This window comes from Lactuca virosa, chromosome 4 (assembly GCF_052849685.1).
Source record: "Lactuca virosa cultivar CGN04683 chromosome 4, Lactuca_virosa_CGN04683_v6, whole genome shotgun sequence".
NCBI lineage: Eukaryota > Viridiplantae > Streptophyta > Magnoliopsida > Asterales > Asteraceae > Lactuca > Lactuca virosa.
Window position 1 is genome coordinate 353,544,607 of NC_136429.1, and position 14,892 is coordinate 353,559,498.

A 14,892-nucleotide genomic window follows, 5' to 3' on the forward strand; every position below is an offset into this window, starting at 1 on the left:
TTTCCAATGTTTCAGAATTATACTTAAACTTGTAAGTATAACCATATTTACTAAACTTTAGTAAATCAAATAGTCTTAACGAGCTTTGTGGTGGACATGACCAGTGCACAAGAATGTGTACTCGATCCCTTTAGTCCTTCACTTGACTCACACATCCATGTGAACAAGTAATTAGTCTTGATTTTCCAATGCTTGAAAGTTCTCATTCATCATACTATTCAACTTGCATGATTCCAAGTGTCGGTCCAATTGAAACTTGGGTGATGAGGAACTTTCCTGATTTGGTAAATTTAGACACTACCACAAATGAAAGAATCCATTTTCCAATATTGCTGTCAGTGGAATCATATAAGCAACAATTTTCCACAAATGCCATTGTAAGGATACTTCAAATAAATAAAATTAAACAATTTTCTTTTATTTTAAAACTTTGCGGAAAAACTTATCCTTACACTCCACATGGAAAATTGTTGTTATCTATTCCTTAGCAATATATCATAACTTCTTAAGCAACTGCTCAAAATTCTGATGCGATCGAAATCCACCTTGGCGATCAGAATCAGCATATACTTCCTTTAAGATTTCTCTCTATTCTTTGATTCTTAAAACATCAACATGTGACCCAGTCACATCATGTAATGAGGATCTCAGAATAGAACTTAACAGAGTTAGATAATGGGCTCGACCTGATGTAGAGTCAAACTTATTGACTTTGACATCCTTAGGTAAATTTGGCAGCTTTGCAATCAACGCCCCTTCCTTTGGCAAAATAAACATATGGACCCTTTGGTAATGGGACTATCTCAGACTTAGCCTTTCTCTTTTACCATTTGGTCAACCGGGTTGACTATGGTCAATCCCTTTCCATTGGGAAGAGAATGCTTTTTCTGGATTTCCAGTGTCACCATTGTCACTGTCCATAAAGTTTTTGGGAAGTTGATCTTCTAATTAAATTTGCTTTACTATCCTTCCAAATCATTGCTGATTCAGCAGCACCAAGCAAATAGATATGATCATTAAGGTTCATGTCATAGTCTGTTTCATAGTAGTCCCAAAGGAACTCACTATGTGACTTAGAAAGTGATTGAACATCCAACTTTCTCAAGACTTTGACACCCAACACTCCCGGCTTGTCAATATGTGACTTCATCTCTAAGATGTGATCACACATAGACCTTGCTTGCCATTAGGGCTTGAGTGACCTTGAACTTGTGGGTTAGGGAGAATAATTGGAGGAGGTGAAGGAAGAGAAGTATGACTTCCATGAGCCAAACTCGGGAAGTCATATTCATTAGGAAAACTTGGTTTGGGAAGATCATTGTTGTCTAAACCAGACATCAACAATGGGAGAAATTCATGTAAAGTTGATTTAAGTCCTTAATATAACACCCAATATGATATATTAAGGCTAGGACCCAACAAACTATTTTATAAAATATTATTAGGTTTTAATTGGTTTTGAAACTCCTAGATTCTTTTGAGATTCATTGAACTTTTCAATGACATGTTTCAATCTCGAGTGTGCCCTTCAGGTTTTGTGACTGGGATGCCGAGGATCACAAAACAAGGTGTGAAGTAACCATGCAAATATACTTGGTACCCTTAATATTTACCCCTCAATCGATGTGCCGGTTAACCACACACGCTCCAACGATACTATGATAAACATTAAGTTTCCCTTTGCCTACCTTGTTAAGTCCAGGTTAGTATGCCGGTTAACCACACACGCTCCACTAACATCTTAAACAAAGTGCAAAGTGTAATTTCATGGATTAGCACCTTATTCACATTTTCCTAAGTAACTAAGATTGGGAATTTATAAGTGTTTAGTTACTTAGTATTTATCATTATACTTATAATGAAGGGAGAATTATAGTCCTTGTCCTACCTATTCGGCTAACGACCCTCCACCGGTCAAGGAAGCTGTGGGTGAGAGTGGACACCCATTAAACTGCCATTTTATAGGCAGTAACCTTATACCCCCCTTATAGACCGGCTTCGTGAATGAGGTCTACTAATGGTAAGACGACTTGCTCTTATACATATAATATATTAAACTTTTAATATTATAATAGTATAAGGGTGTATTTTAGACATTTAAAATACTTGGTGGTTTAATCTATTAATTAAACTATACTCTTAATTTAATTAAATTTAAACTATGTCATTATGGAATTATTAATTATCTTTTAATTAAACACTTTAATTATCTATTAATAAAGTCCATAAGAGTTAATTGAATTATTCAATAAAAACATCATAATTCCAATTATTAAATTCAAATTTAAAACCATTTAATTAATTGTTTAAGTTATGAACCCAAAAGTTTTAGAATTCAATTCTTTTTGTTTTATCATAAAAAAACTTTTTCCAAATTCCAAAACTTGAGGGCAAGTTTTGTAACTTCTGAAAACTTTTGGATTCCATAACTTATGGAGTTAAATACTTGTTTTATGATGAAACTTTTCATGTTCCATAACTTAAGAACAAGTTATGAAATTCTTTAAAACATTAAGACCAAGTTTTGTAACTCCATAAAAAACTTTGAATCAATTTTTTTAAAAACCTTTTCATATCCATAACTTATGGAGGTTTCAAAAAACTCTTTAGATCAAACTTTTAAAACTAATAAAATAATCATATCATTTTATCTTTTACTAAATTTGACCTAATTCAACTCATATAGCAAATGATTCAAATTTTACAAATAATTAGTTTTTCACAAAAACAAGTAACTATCTTAAAATTTGACAAACGTCATGTTTTTTTTTCTTTTTTTTTCAACTTTGAAAAATAAAACATTTGCATCAATATAACAGAAAACAACTTGACTCTGATACCACTGTTGGGTTTTGAGCATTCTAACACTCCTATGGTGTACATGCAACCCTATAAACCTTAGATCTATGTTTTCTCTATTATACATGCAAATATTAAATATTCCAAGGTTTCATCCTAACTAGCATATTATGAAGCACGTATACTACAAAGTTCTAGTTAGATGACATACCTTTTGATGTAGCTTGATGTCTTCAAGCTTTAAGAGCTTAGCCCCAATAGTGTGGAAGCCTCAAGTGGAATCACAAATCACCAAAACACCTTGGAAAACCTTTAGAGAATATGGATACTTAGCTCACACTATGAAATCGGTTATTGCCCTCTTTAGTGTATCCACACTAGCCGCTAGCATAATTTCATGAACCATAAGACCCTTTATATAGTGTGGAGGATTAGGGTTAAACCCTAATACCCATGACCTTTCATTTCCTAGGATCCATGGGTTAAAGCTCCATGGACTATCCATGAAGACTTAGCCCAACCTAAATAAACTTGGCCCACTACACACACACACATATATATATATATATATATATATATATATATATATATATCTAAGAGTCCATATTTAATTAGTTCCTTTTGATCACTTAATTAATTATAAATTAATTCTTGATCAATACTAATTAAATAATATGATTATATATTAATATATTAGAACTTATAATATATTAACATAAATCATAAATATACTATTCTCAAAAGACTATCCATATAAATTGTGTCGGTGAAGTGCAACCCAAATGGACCATGTCGGGTCGGGTCAAGTACACACCAAATATAGTTATGGACTTAGACATTAATCCAACAGGAATATCAATCATCTTCTTAGTCATTACCAAAACGATGGTAACGACATACTTGAACAAAAATAAAATCAACTACTAGCTTCTTGGTAGCCTTCTGACTTTCCCTGATCCAAGTGTGAGTCCTATGCTTCCAGTAGTATAGGCCTCTACTACTATTCACACCTACTCATACTCATCCCAAGCATTGTCTCGCAATTTATCCAAGTCACCATACAAGAAAATCACATAACAACTTAACACACCAGATTACAAAACCAGGTTTTATATTACTTCTTGAAACGATTACACGGATATTCAAGTTTAATCTATATTATGCCTCTAATAGGCTACACCACCGAATACTATATGCATGGATGTGTTATATCTTGATTTTGGAACATATAGTCCTTACTCCTGATCCCTTCCATCCTCGCCTGCTTCATTAAGGATCATCGGAAATGCTTTTGCCTTTGGTTTCGGAGGTACGTTTAGCTTTGTAGCTCCTTTACTCTTTGGGCAGTCTTGCTTGTAGTGCCCTTCTTCATTACATTCATAACACACCCTTTTATTGAATGTACAATCATTGGCGTAATGCCCATACTTTCCACATTTGAAACATGTCAGCTCCGCGCCACATTTTCCTACGTGTTTCTTCTTGCACTTATCACACCATCTTGTTTCACCTCCTCTTTCGAACTTTAAACCACACTTGCTCTTCTTGTTGGATATTGATGATTCATCGAAATTCCTTTTCTCGCCAACCTCAACCTTGCTGGCGCCTCTTCACTTGATCATCTCTTCAACAGACTTGACAGCCCAGATAGCTGCCTCCAGAGTAAGTGCCTGACGCACTGGCACCGCGTAGTCCCACGGAAGTCCCTTTGTGTACCTATCGATTTTTGTCAACTCGTCTGGGACAATACGCAAAGCAAACTCCATTTTGTCTGTGAAGTTATTGGTATATTCATCGATGGACATACATCCCTTCTACAATGTCAGAAATTGGTTCTCTAGCTCAAGCAAATTTTGGGCCGAGCAGTACTTGCGCTTGAAATTCAGCAAGATCTCTGCCCAAGTCAGTTGCAATGGCTCATTAGGGCTTAGGGTCTTCCCCAGAGTGTTCCACCAGCGAACAGCGCCACCTCTGAACTGACGCACTGCAATTGTGGTTTGTAACTTGCCTTGGCAACCACATGTCATGAAGGATAATTCCATTTCCGAGATCCAATCCATTACTCCGATGGGATCTTCCTTTCCAGTGAAAGTTGACGGCTTGCAAGTCATAAAGTCTTTATACTTGCATCCATTTCTCTCGACTCCATCCTCTTGGTTATTCCTCTTAACCACAAGCGGTTCAGTTTGACCAACAGATCTACTGTAATTCCCTTCCTCTGACTGACGGTCATTTAATTCAGGTTGTTCAACGGGCATTCAAGGTTCATTCCTTTTGTTCAGCAATACTTGTCTCATCTCTTCCCTTTGTTCGGCCATCATAGCCTGAATATGATGGGTTTTAGTATACTACAACATCCTATCGTGCACATACAACCTTAAATACCATGGATCTATGTTTTCACTAATTATACATGCAAATGGTTTCCATGGCATTAATCTTACAACTAGCATGCAAAGATGTAAACTACACAAGATACTAGTTAGTGTAACATACCTTTTATGTGGATGGAAGTCTTGATGTATTTGGCCTTAAGAGATTAGCACCAATAGTGTGGAAGCCTCAAATGGAGTCACAACACATCAATGATAAAGGTAGGACTTGAGAGAGAATCTCCATGCACTCTAAAACCTTCATGAACTCCAAGAACGTGCACACACACAAAGGTGGCGGTTTTAGGTCAAGATGCTTGTATTTATATGTGTGGTATTTAAGGGTCATGGGTATAACCCAAATCCATACCCATGGGTTTTATGATCCATGGTTCATGTGGCCCAACTGTTTATGTATCCATACACAAACTTGGTCCAACATGGATCATAAGCCCAACACATATAAATATCACTAATTACCATAATTAGTCCCCATAGATTTAATTAGTCTCTTTTGATCACTAAATTTATTCCAAATTAATTCTTGATCAATACTAATTACAACATATGATTTCATATTAAATTCTAGCTTATAATATATTAATAAATCATATACAACCTCTTCTCTCAAAAGTCCATCCTAACAGATTGTCCTTATGACATGCAACCCAAATGGACCATGCTACTCTCGGGTCGAATACATACCAATAATAGTTATGGGCTTAGACATCTAATCCAACAGTCTCCCACTTGGATAAGTCTAAAACTATTATTGCGTATGACTCCAAAACCTGACTAGCAATCGTAGATCATAAAGCCACTGTCGAACTCTGAACAAATCAATGACGCGTCCATTAGATAAGGGATCATATATTCCTCCATTCTAGATATCATATGGACTGAGACATGGATTATAATCATTCTCTCTGTCCATCTGTTGTTTCCCGAATTCCGATTTATTACGACTGACTAATTGAACAAATCAAATCAGTCCAGGCCCGGCCGAGCACTTACGTTTGTCATCACTAAATCATCGAGGGGCCCACAGATATTACTTTTATCCCTCCAAGGGTAAAAGGAATGGATAAACTTCGACTCATATGCTTGTTTACTACTCATTGAATCATAAACAAAGGTACATTTTATAACATCGAGTTACCAATGCGTTTTCATACAATCAATGTATAACCAACTTATAGTCAACAACTCATATCTCTAGTTTTGAAGAATATAAGATATTATCGTCTCTTGATCACTCGTGACGAAATCCATGAAGTGATTCAAATGAGCGTGGGTTTAATACAATACTCAGAACTTATGAGCACTCATGAATGTTGTAGCAACTCTTGCTATGTCCAACACTTTAGACATCTACAATCCAACTTCATGACAGTCTAGATTCATATCTACTTCCAACATATGACCGATTGTGGAGAATTTTAATAACTCAATCATTCGGAAAGAATAACCTAGATATTCAGGAAGTCAAAACATGCAAAGTGAAACACAAGAATAATACTAATCCTCTATGGTCCCAAGCACCTTTGAGAGTAAATAAAACACCTTTTATTTAAACACCATATTGATTACACATAATTCATTGTATAATGTTTCAAATAATCAACTTTATACTTGAATCGAAACAATAGTCATGCCATGCTCCAAGCATGCACACTATGTTTGTCCAAACAATAGTTATGCTGTACTCCAAGTATGCACACTATGTTGGTATATGATCCTTACTTTGTAAAATAGACCAATTGAACATGATTCCAATGATGCTCATTTCACAATCCCAAATCCTTACCGTAAATGTAAGTATTCCAAATTCTTACCATTTACCGAAATCTGTTATATTCTAAACTTATATGCATTGATCCTCTTCTAATGACTATGCACAAAGTCACAAAGACTTGCCAACATACATTACAAAGTATTCCAATGGAGAGCAATTCCATGGAAACGAAGTCTCAAATTCAAAGTACATTGCTTTGAACATCCTTCTTGCATTAAGTTTTCTAATCTTACACAGATTTAAAGAATAACTTCCACCTATGAAACATTTCCACATTCCATTTTGACTATCACTTCTGAACAAGAGTTGCCTCTTTCCAGAATATGTCAATATGGTCCTTTCCAAAAATTTACACCATACTTCCAATTGTCCATGAGCAATCAATCTTTGGTAAACCTCAGATTGTCCTCGACAATTGCTTAATCATTTTAGTCATATCTAATTCTAGACCCTTTCCCCTCTTAATGCGTTGGGCATTTGGAAAATTTAGAAAGGATGAATATTATAGCACATGCAATCGATCCTATATCTGAAGCATATGGGACACGATTCATGATGTCTCACATAAAGACATGATATGATGTCTCACATAAAGACATGATACTAGACTCGTCTTTTGCTATAATATTTCTATTTATATTTGCCATGTTCTCATAATTTAGATTATGAAAAGGGATGTCGTAATCATAATCGAATTTTTTTTAATGCAAACATAACATTCATATATATACTTGACTAAATTTGATTAAAATCTCACGATCTAAGCTTTTAGATTTGAAATGAAGTATAATTTCCTCTCCCTTAATTATAGCAAAACAACTTTTCCCAATTGAAACTTTTGTTTTCTATAATTAACATTGCCAATATTGCAACACTTATCATAATTATCATGCTCCCACTAACATGATGATTATTAGCGTAACACTTATGCTCCCACTAGCTTTGACATGTACTCAGAAATCAGCTGGACTTCTAGAAATCAATACTTTATTGACTTTCTTACCGAAGTTCATATTTCTGATACGAGATGCTTTTATAAAACTTTATCAGAATCATACACCTGTCCTTAGATAGCTCACATGTGCGTCTAAACCATTTCCAGAACTATGAAAAGGGATGCTGCAATCATAGTCTCAATTGTTTAGACCTTTTCCATTTCTCACAAGTCCATGTTATTGTGCCGGTTAACCACACACGCTCCACTAACGACTTTGAGAATGCAAATATCATAATTGCTATCTATTTAAAATCTACTTAGTGAAAGCGTTTCCTCACCATCATTTTCATGAATCCGAGAGAAACCTTATGACACTTAGATTTTATGGTGTATGTGTTCCTATCCATGTGAATTTGTCATAACCACAAGGGGAGGTTAGTGACAAAACTAAACTCAGATGGACCGAACTTGTGCAGTCTTAACTTCTTGCCACCTGGCAGCTCAAGGGCCTACCATTGCTTCCAAGTAGTTGTCCCTACAATGAGAACTTGTAGAACTCAGATGTATAGTCAACTTTAACTGGAATGGGCACAGAAATAAGAGTATGTCAACACGATAGGTTACAAACCTCAAGCCGTGTGCTAGTGATAAACAACAGGTTTTGTTCTTGATTAGTTCTTTTAACTTTTCAAGATCTTTAAGACTCCCACTGACCTCTTGACATATAATATTCTCTTATCAAGAACCATTCCGTGACAAAGCAAATATTCAAGAGTTAGTACGGATTCTTATCAAGACAAACACTTCACACAATTGGCCTTAATTGGTCTCTGTTTTATCCAAAACATCACAACTTACCAATTTCAAATGTACAAGAGTAGAATACATTTTACTCTTACATTTGACAAGTGTTATAAACGTTCTTAAGATTATGTCACTCAAGTTACAATCTTGGAGTATTACTTTAAGACTTGTCTTGGAACGAAGTATGATTCATCTTTTCGATTTAACCAATTCAACAATTCATGATTCCTCTTCTTAGTCAAACAAATGCACTAAGATGTCTTTAGAGGATTAATGGTTTCATAATCACTAAGATAATCATAAACATGATACAAAAGTACTCTCCTGTCTTTTCAGATTGGAGAACCTTTTATATTTCTGCCTAATTTGATTCTTCTTATTCATTCTGCCTTACATTGGAACTTTTCCAATGTTTCAGAATTATACTTAAACTTGTAAGTATAACCATATTTACTAAACTTTAGTATATCTTGACGAATAGTCTTATCGTTCTATGTGATGGACCTGACCAGTGCACACCCAAGTGTACCCGACCTCTAGTCCTTCACTTGACTCACATATACATGTAAACAAAGAATAAGTGTTAATTTCCCAAAGATGAAAAATTCTCATTCATAATACTATACAAGTTGCATGATTCCAAGTTTCTATCCAACTGAAACTTGGGTGATGAGAATCTTTCCTTATTTGGTAAATTATGACACTACCACAAACGAAAGAATCAAATCCATTTTCCAATACTGCTATCAATGGAATCACATAAACAACAATTTTTCACTAATGCCACTATAAGGATATTTTAAAATAAATAAAATCAAAACTTTTTTTTATTTTAAAACTTGCGGAAAAACTTATCCTTACAATGCAAATGCACATGAAAAACTATGTTGTTATCTATTCCTAAGCAATCTATCACAACTCTTAAGCAACAGCTCAAAATTCTGATCACCGAACCATGCGATCGAAATCCATCTTCGCGATCAGAATCAACATATACTTCCTTTAAGCTTCCTCTTTTTTATTTGATTCTTAAAACATCAACATGTGATCTAGTCACATCATGTAATAAGAATCTCCATAGAGGAACTTAATAGAGTTAGATAGTGGACTTACCTGAATTAGAGTCAAACTTTTTGACTTGACCAACCTTATGATCTTTCAGGTAAATAGGGAAGCTTCGCAACCAAGGCCCCTTACTTTGGCAATATAAGCATATGGACTCTTTGGGAATGGTACACGAGACAGTCTCGGACTTAGCCTTTCTCTTTACCATCTGGTCAACCGAGTTGACTATGGCCGATCCCTTTCCATTGGAAAGAGAAAGCTTTTCTGGATTTTCAATGTTACCATTGTCAATGTTCATGGAAGTTTGGGAAGTCGATCTTCCAATCAAAATTGCTTTTACCAGTGCTCCAAATCATTTCTGATTTAGCAGCACAAAGCAAATAGCTAAGATCATTAAGGGTCATGTCATGGTCTGTCATATAGTAGTCCTAAAGGAACTCACTATGTGACATAGAAAGTGATCGAAGAACTTAGTCAACAACCAACTCTCCCGGCTTGTGGGTTAGGAAGAACTTCCTCAAGACCTTTACACCCAAGTCTCCCGGCTAGTCAATATGTGACTTTATCTCCAAGATGTGAGCACACATAGACTTTGCTTGCCAATAGGGCTTGAGTGACCTTTGAAATTTTCAGGAACTTGTGGGTTAGGGAGAATAATTGGAGGAGGAGAAGAAAGAGAAGTATGATTTCCATGAACCAACCACGGGACATCATCTTCATTAGGAAAGCTTGTTCCTAGGGATATGGGAAGATCATAGTTGTCTGAACCAGACATCTATAATGGGAGATATTCAAGTTAGTTGATTTAAGTCCTTAATATAACACCCAATATGAAATATTAAGGCTAGAACCCAACACAATATTTTATAACTTGGAAGAGGGATGCCGTAATCCAAGCTATAAAATATTTGAAGGTAGGCGAATGACGATTCACCAATTTCCACCATGAAAAACGAAATAGGTATTACGTTTTAATTGGGATGAAAATCCTATATCTTTTGAGATTCATTGAACTATTCAATGGCATGTTTAAATATTGAGTGTGTCCTCTCAAGTTTGTGACTGGGATGCCGAGTATCACAAACAAGGTGTGAATAACCATGCAAATATACTTGGTACTCTTAATTTTTATCACCTAATCGATGTGCCGGTTAACCACACGCGCTCCACCGATCTATGATAAACCTTAAGCCACCCTTTTCCAACCTTGTTCAATCCAAGTTAGTGTGTCGGTTAACCGCACACGCTCCACTAACGACTTAAGCAAGGTGTAAAGTGTAATTTCATGGGTTAGCACCAAATTCACATTTTCCTAAGTAACTAAGATTGGGAATTTATAAGAGTTTAGTTACTTAATATTTATCATTATACTTTTAATGAAGGGAGAATTATAGTCCTGTCAAACCCGTTCGGCTAACGACCCTCGACCAGTCAAGGAAGCGGTGGGTGAGAATGGACACCCATTAAACTGCCATTTTATAAGCACTAACCTTATACCCCCCTTATAGATCGGCTTCGTGAATGCGGCCTACTAAAGGTAGGACTGAATTTGTTCTTATACATATATATAACTATTAACTATTAATATTATAATAGTATAAGGGTTGAATTTTAACTTTTAAAACTCTAAGTGCTTAACATGGAATTAAAGTATTCATGGGGAAACTTTACAATTTCCAAAACTTGAGGGCAAGTTTTGAACAATTCAAGAAACTTTCCAATTCCATAACTTATGTGTTTAAAGTAGTTTTAATGAAAAAAGTCTTCAAGTTCCATAACTTGAGGACAAGTTATGGAAGACTTTAAAGCATTTTAAAAAAATGAGACTCTTCATTTTCATAACTTATGGAAATCTTATGAGTTTTAAAAATCATAAATGTGACTTTTCAAATAACTTGACGACAAGTTACACAAACACATTTTATGAATAACTTTTAGATCAATTTGGATTGAAAACACATTATCACGTAACTTTTCTATTAATCTAAGCTAACTCATAAGAACAAGATAATTCAAATCATCAATCTTCAAGAAATTAGCATGAACATATAAACTAATATAAATCTTGAAATTATGACAATTATCTTTTAAATTGGATTAGCATCAACATTACCACATCAAAAACAGGTTTATAAGTTCAAAAAAAGCTTAGGGTAATGTTCCCCGTCCAATTCCAGCCTTAAAAGTATAAAAAATATGCTGTCAGGGGCTTCTACTCGTCGAGTGTATGAACCTAATCGACGAGTAGGATGAATTTCTTCATGGACTCGGCGAGTCCATCAGTGGACTCGGCGAGTCCAGTACCCAGACAGCTAGAATTTTCGATTTTTAGCCATTTCAGCAAGTATAACATGAAAACAACCCTTGGCTCTGATACCACTGATGGGTTTTAGTATACTACAACAGCCTATGGTGCACATACAACCCTAAATACCTTGGATCTATCTTTTCACTAATTATACATGCAAATGGTTTCCAAGGCATTAATCTTACAACTAGCATGCAAAGATGTAAACTACACAAGATACTAGTTAGTGTAACATACCTTTTATGTGGCTGGAAGTCTTGATGTATTTGGCCTTAAGAGCTTGGCCCCAATAGTGTGGAAGCCTCAAATGAAGTCACAACACATCAAGGATAAAGGTAGGACTTCAGAGAGAATCTCCATGAACTCTAAAACCTTCATGAACTCCAAGAACATGCACACACAAACACAAAGGTGGCGGTTTTAGGTCAAGATGCTTGTATTTATATGTGTTGTATTTCAAGTGTCATGGGTATAACCCAAATCCATACCCACGGGTTTATTTATGTATCCATACACAAACGTGGTCCAACATGGATCATAAGCCCAACACATATAAATATCACTAATTACTATAATTAGTCCCCATATATTTAATTAGTCTCTTTTGATCACTAAATTAATTCCAAATTAATTCTTGATCAATACTAATTAAAACATATGATTTCATATTAATACATTATAGCTTATAATATATTAATAAATCATATACAACCTCTTCTCTCAAAAGTCCATCCTAACAAATTGTCCTGATGATATGCAACCCAAATGGACCATGCTACTCTCGGGTCGAATACATACCAATAATAGTTATGGGCTTAGACATCTAATCCAACAGAATCATGGCTTGTACTCCAGCCATTGTGATTGGTTCTGGTGCAGCTTCTGCTATAGGCACCTGCTCCATCACTTGGGGTTGAGGTTGTTGATTTCTATTTGCATTTCCATCTCCACTTCAGGTTCTTGCCATTTTTATCTATACACCAAATTAGGCGAATTTAGATCTTTATTCACGATAGATATTTAAATCATCCTTATCTCTCTAAAACATTTATATGTTAGTTCTAATATCGTAGTCATACGTTTAGAATCCTGAACACATAAGGTTTCTAGATCCGGTCGGCAATAGACCATAGATCCGAACAAATAATAGCATATAGCACATAAAATCTTTTTAGGCATCTTTCCTAAAATAAACTAGTGCTTGTGTCTAAAATATAGTAGACACTCATCTCACAGTCATCGCTTAGCATTCTATGTTTAAGTCTAGAAATCCTACAAATTCCTAGTTCGCTTAAACTAATGCTCTGATACCAACTGTGACATCCCCATTTTCATGGCAAGAAAAGACCGATTTCGTTTATGATTTTTAAAATAAAATCAGAGTAATCTTTCAAAAGGTGTTGCGGAATTTGTCCCCAAAACAAAATATGATAAAAATTTATCAAAGCATTTCGTAAAGAAATGTATTTTCATTATATTATAAAACCTCGGGATGTCATGTTCCGATACAGACCAAAAGCATAAACAGTACGATATAGGCCTTACGACAGTTATTTACATCTACTGGCCTATAATCCAAAATCCCTCGTCATCATCCAACTATGCTCTTGTTCCACTACCTGTAATATAAAAGGTGATTGGGTCAGGCTTAGGAGCATGGTGAGCATATAGGGTTTTCAACCCACAATAAATAAATTTATTAATTTTCATCAACCAACAATAAATTTATTAATTTCATCAACTAACAATAAATTTATTAATTTCATCAATCAACAATAACCCTGATTACCCGTTCCCGTTATCCTCACTTTATGTCCCTAAACATCTAATAAAAGGGACATAGCTTAAGGATCATCATCGGGCTAACAACACTATTTAAGGGATACTTCTGCAGTTTCTTAAGGTTCCACCCTAAGAATCCTCTAACATTCAGTCATTCATTCCAAAGGATTGTCCTAAGAATTAGACACAAAGTCCATCTGCCAATGTTCTCTATTAGGCACATCTGCCAATGTTATCCTTTAGGCGGGGGTGCCAATATTATCATCTAGGCACAACTGTCAGGATTTAGACGTTCTCTATTAGGCGTAACTGCCGATATTATCCTTTAGGCGCGGCTGCCAGGATTATGTTGTATCTATTAGGTACAGCTGCCAATATTATCCATTAGGCGCAGCTGCCAGGATATTTGATGAGAATTAAATTCTCTAAGATCGTTTAGATTCGTCACAGATTTAGATAAACACAATAATAGCAAAGAACACCGAACGAATCAAACAAGAGCTGAATGATTAATATGCTCCACCTCTGAAGAGCTCGATAAAGAACTTCGACTGTAGAGGTGTTCTAGAGTTATAGTACAATGAAAGGAATAATAATTAAGAAGCGTACAGAGAACGATGCATGCATGCATCTTATAAAGTAAACCCTAATATTATAAACACAGCTGGATAGGCCTAGAACCGTGATAACAATGGACTGAGGTAACAAGCCCAATGACTCAACTCCTAGACTCAACAATCTCCCCCTTTGCGTCAATTGAGGCGAGAGATCATTTCGGTTGAATGAGAGTAGATTTCTTCACAATCTTGAATAACTTCGGTATGATGGCGAGAAGAGTTTGACCGAAGGTAATATACCACCAAAGCATATCCGAAATTTTTTTCTTATCAGCATCACTATTTTCCCTACACCTGTGAATGATGTCAAGAATGTGCTCCAGACAAGAAGTGGAGAACAGGTGTTTATCATCAAGAGCGAACAAGCACTTTTGGCCTTCAGCTCTGGTGAGCATGACTGTGTGATACTTCGG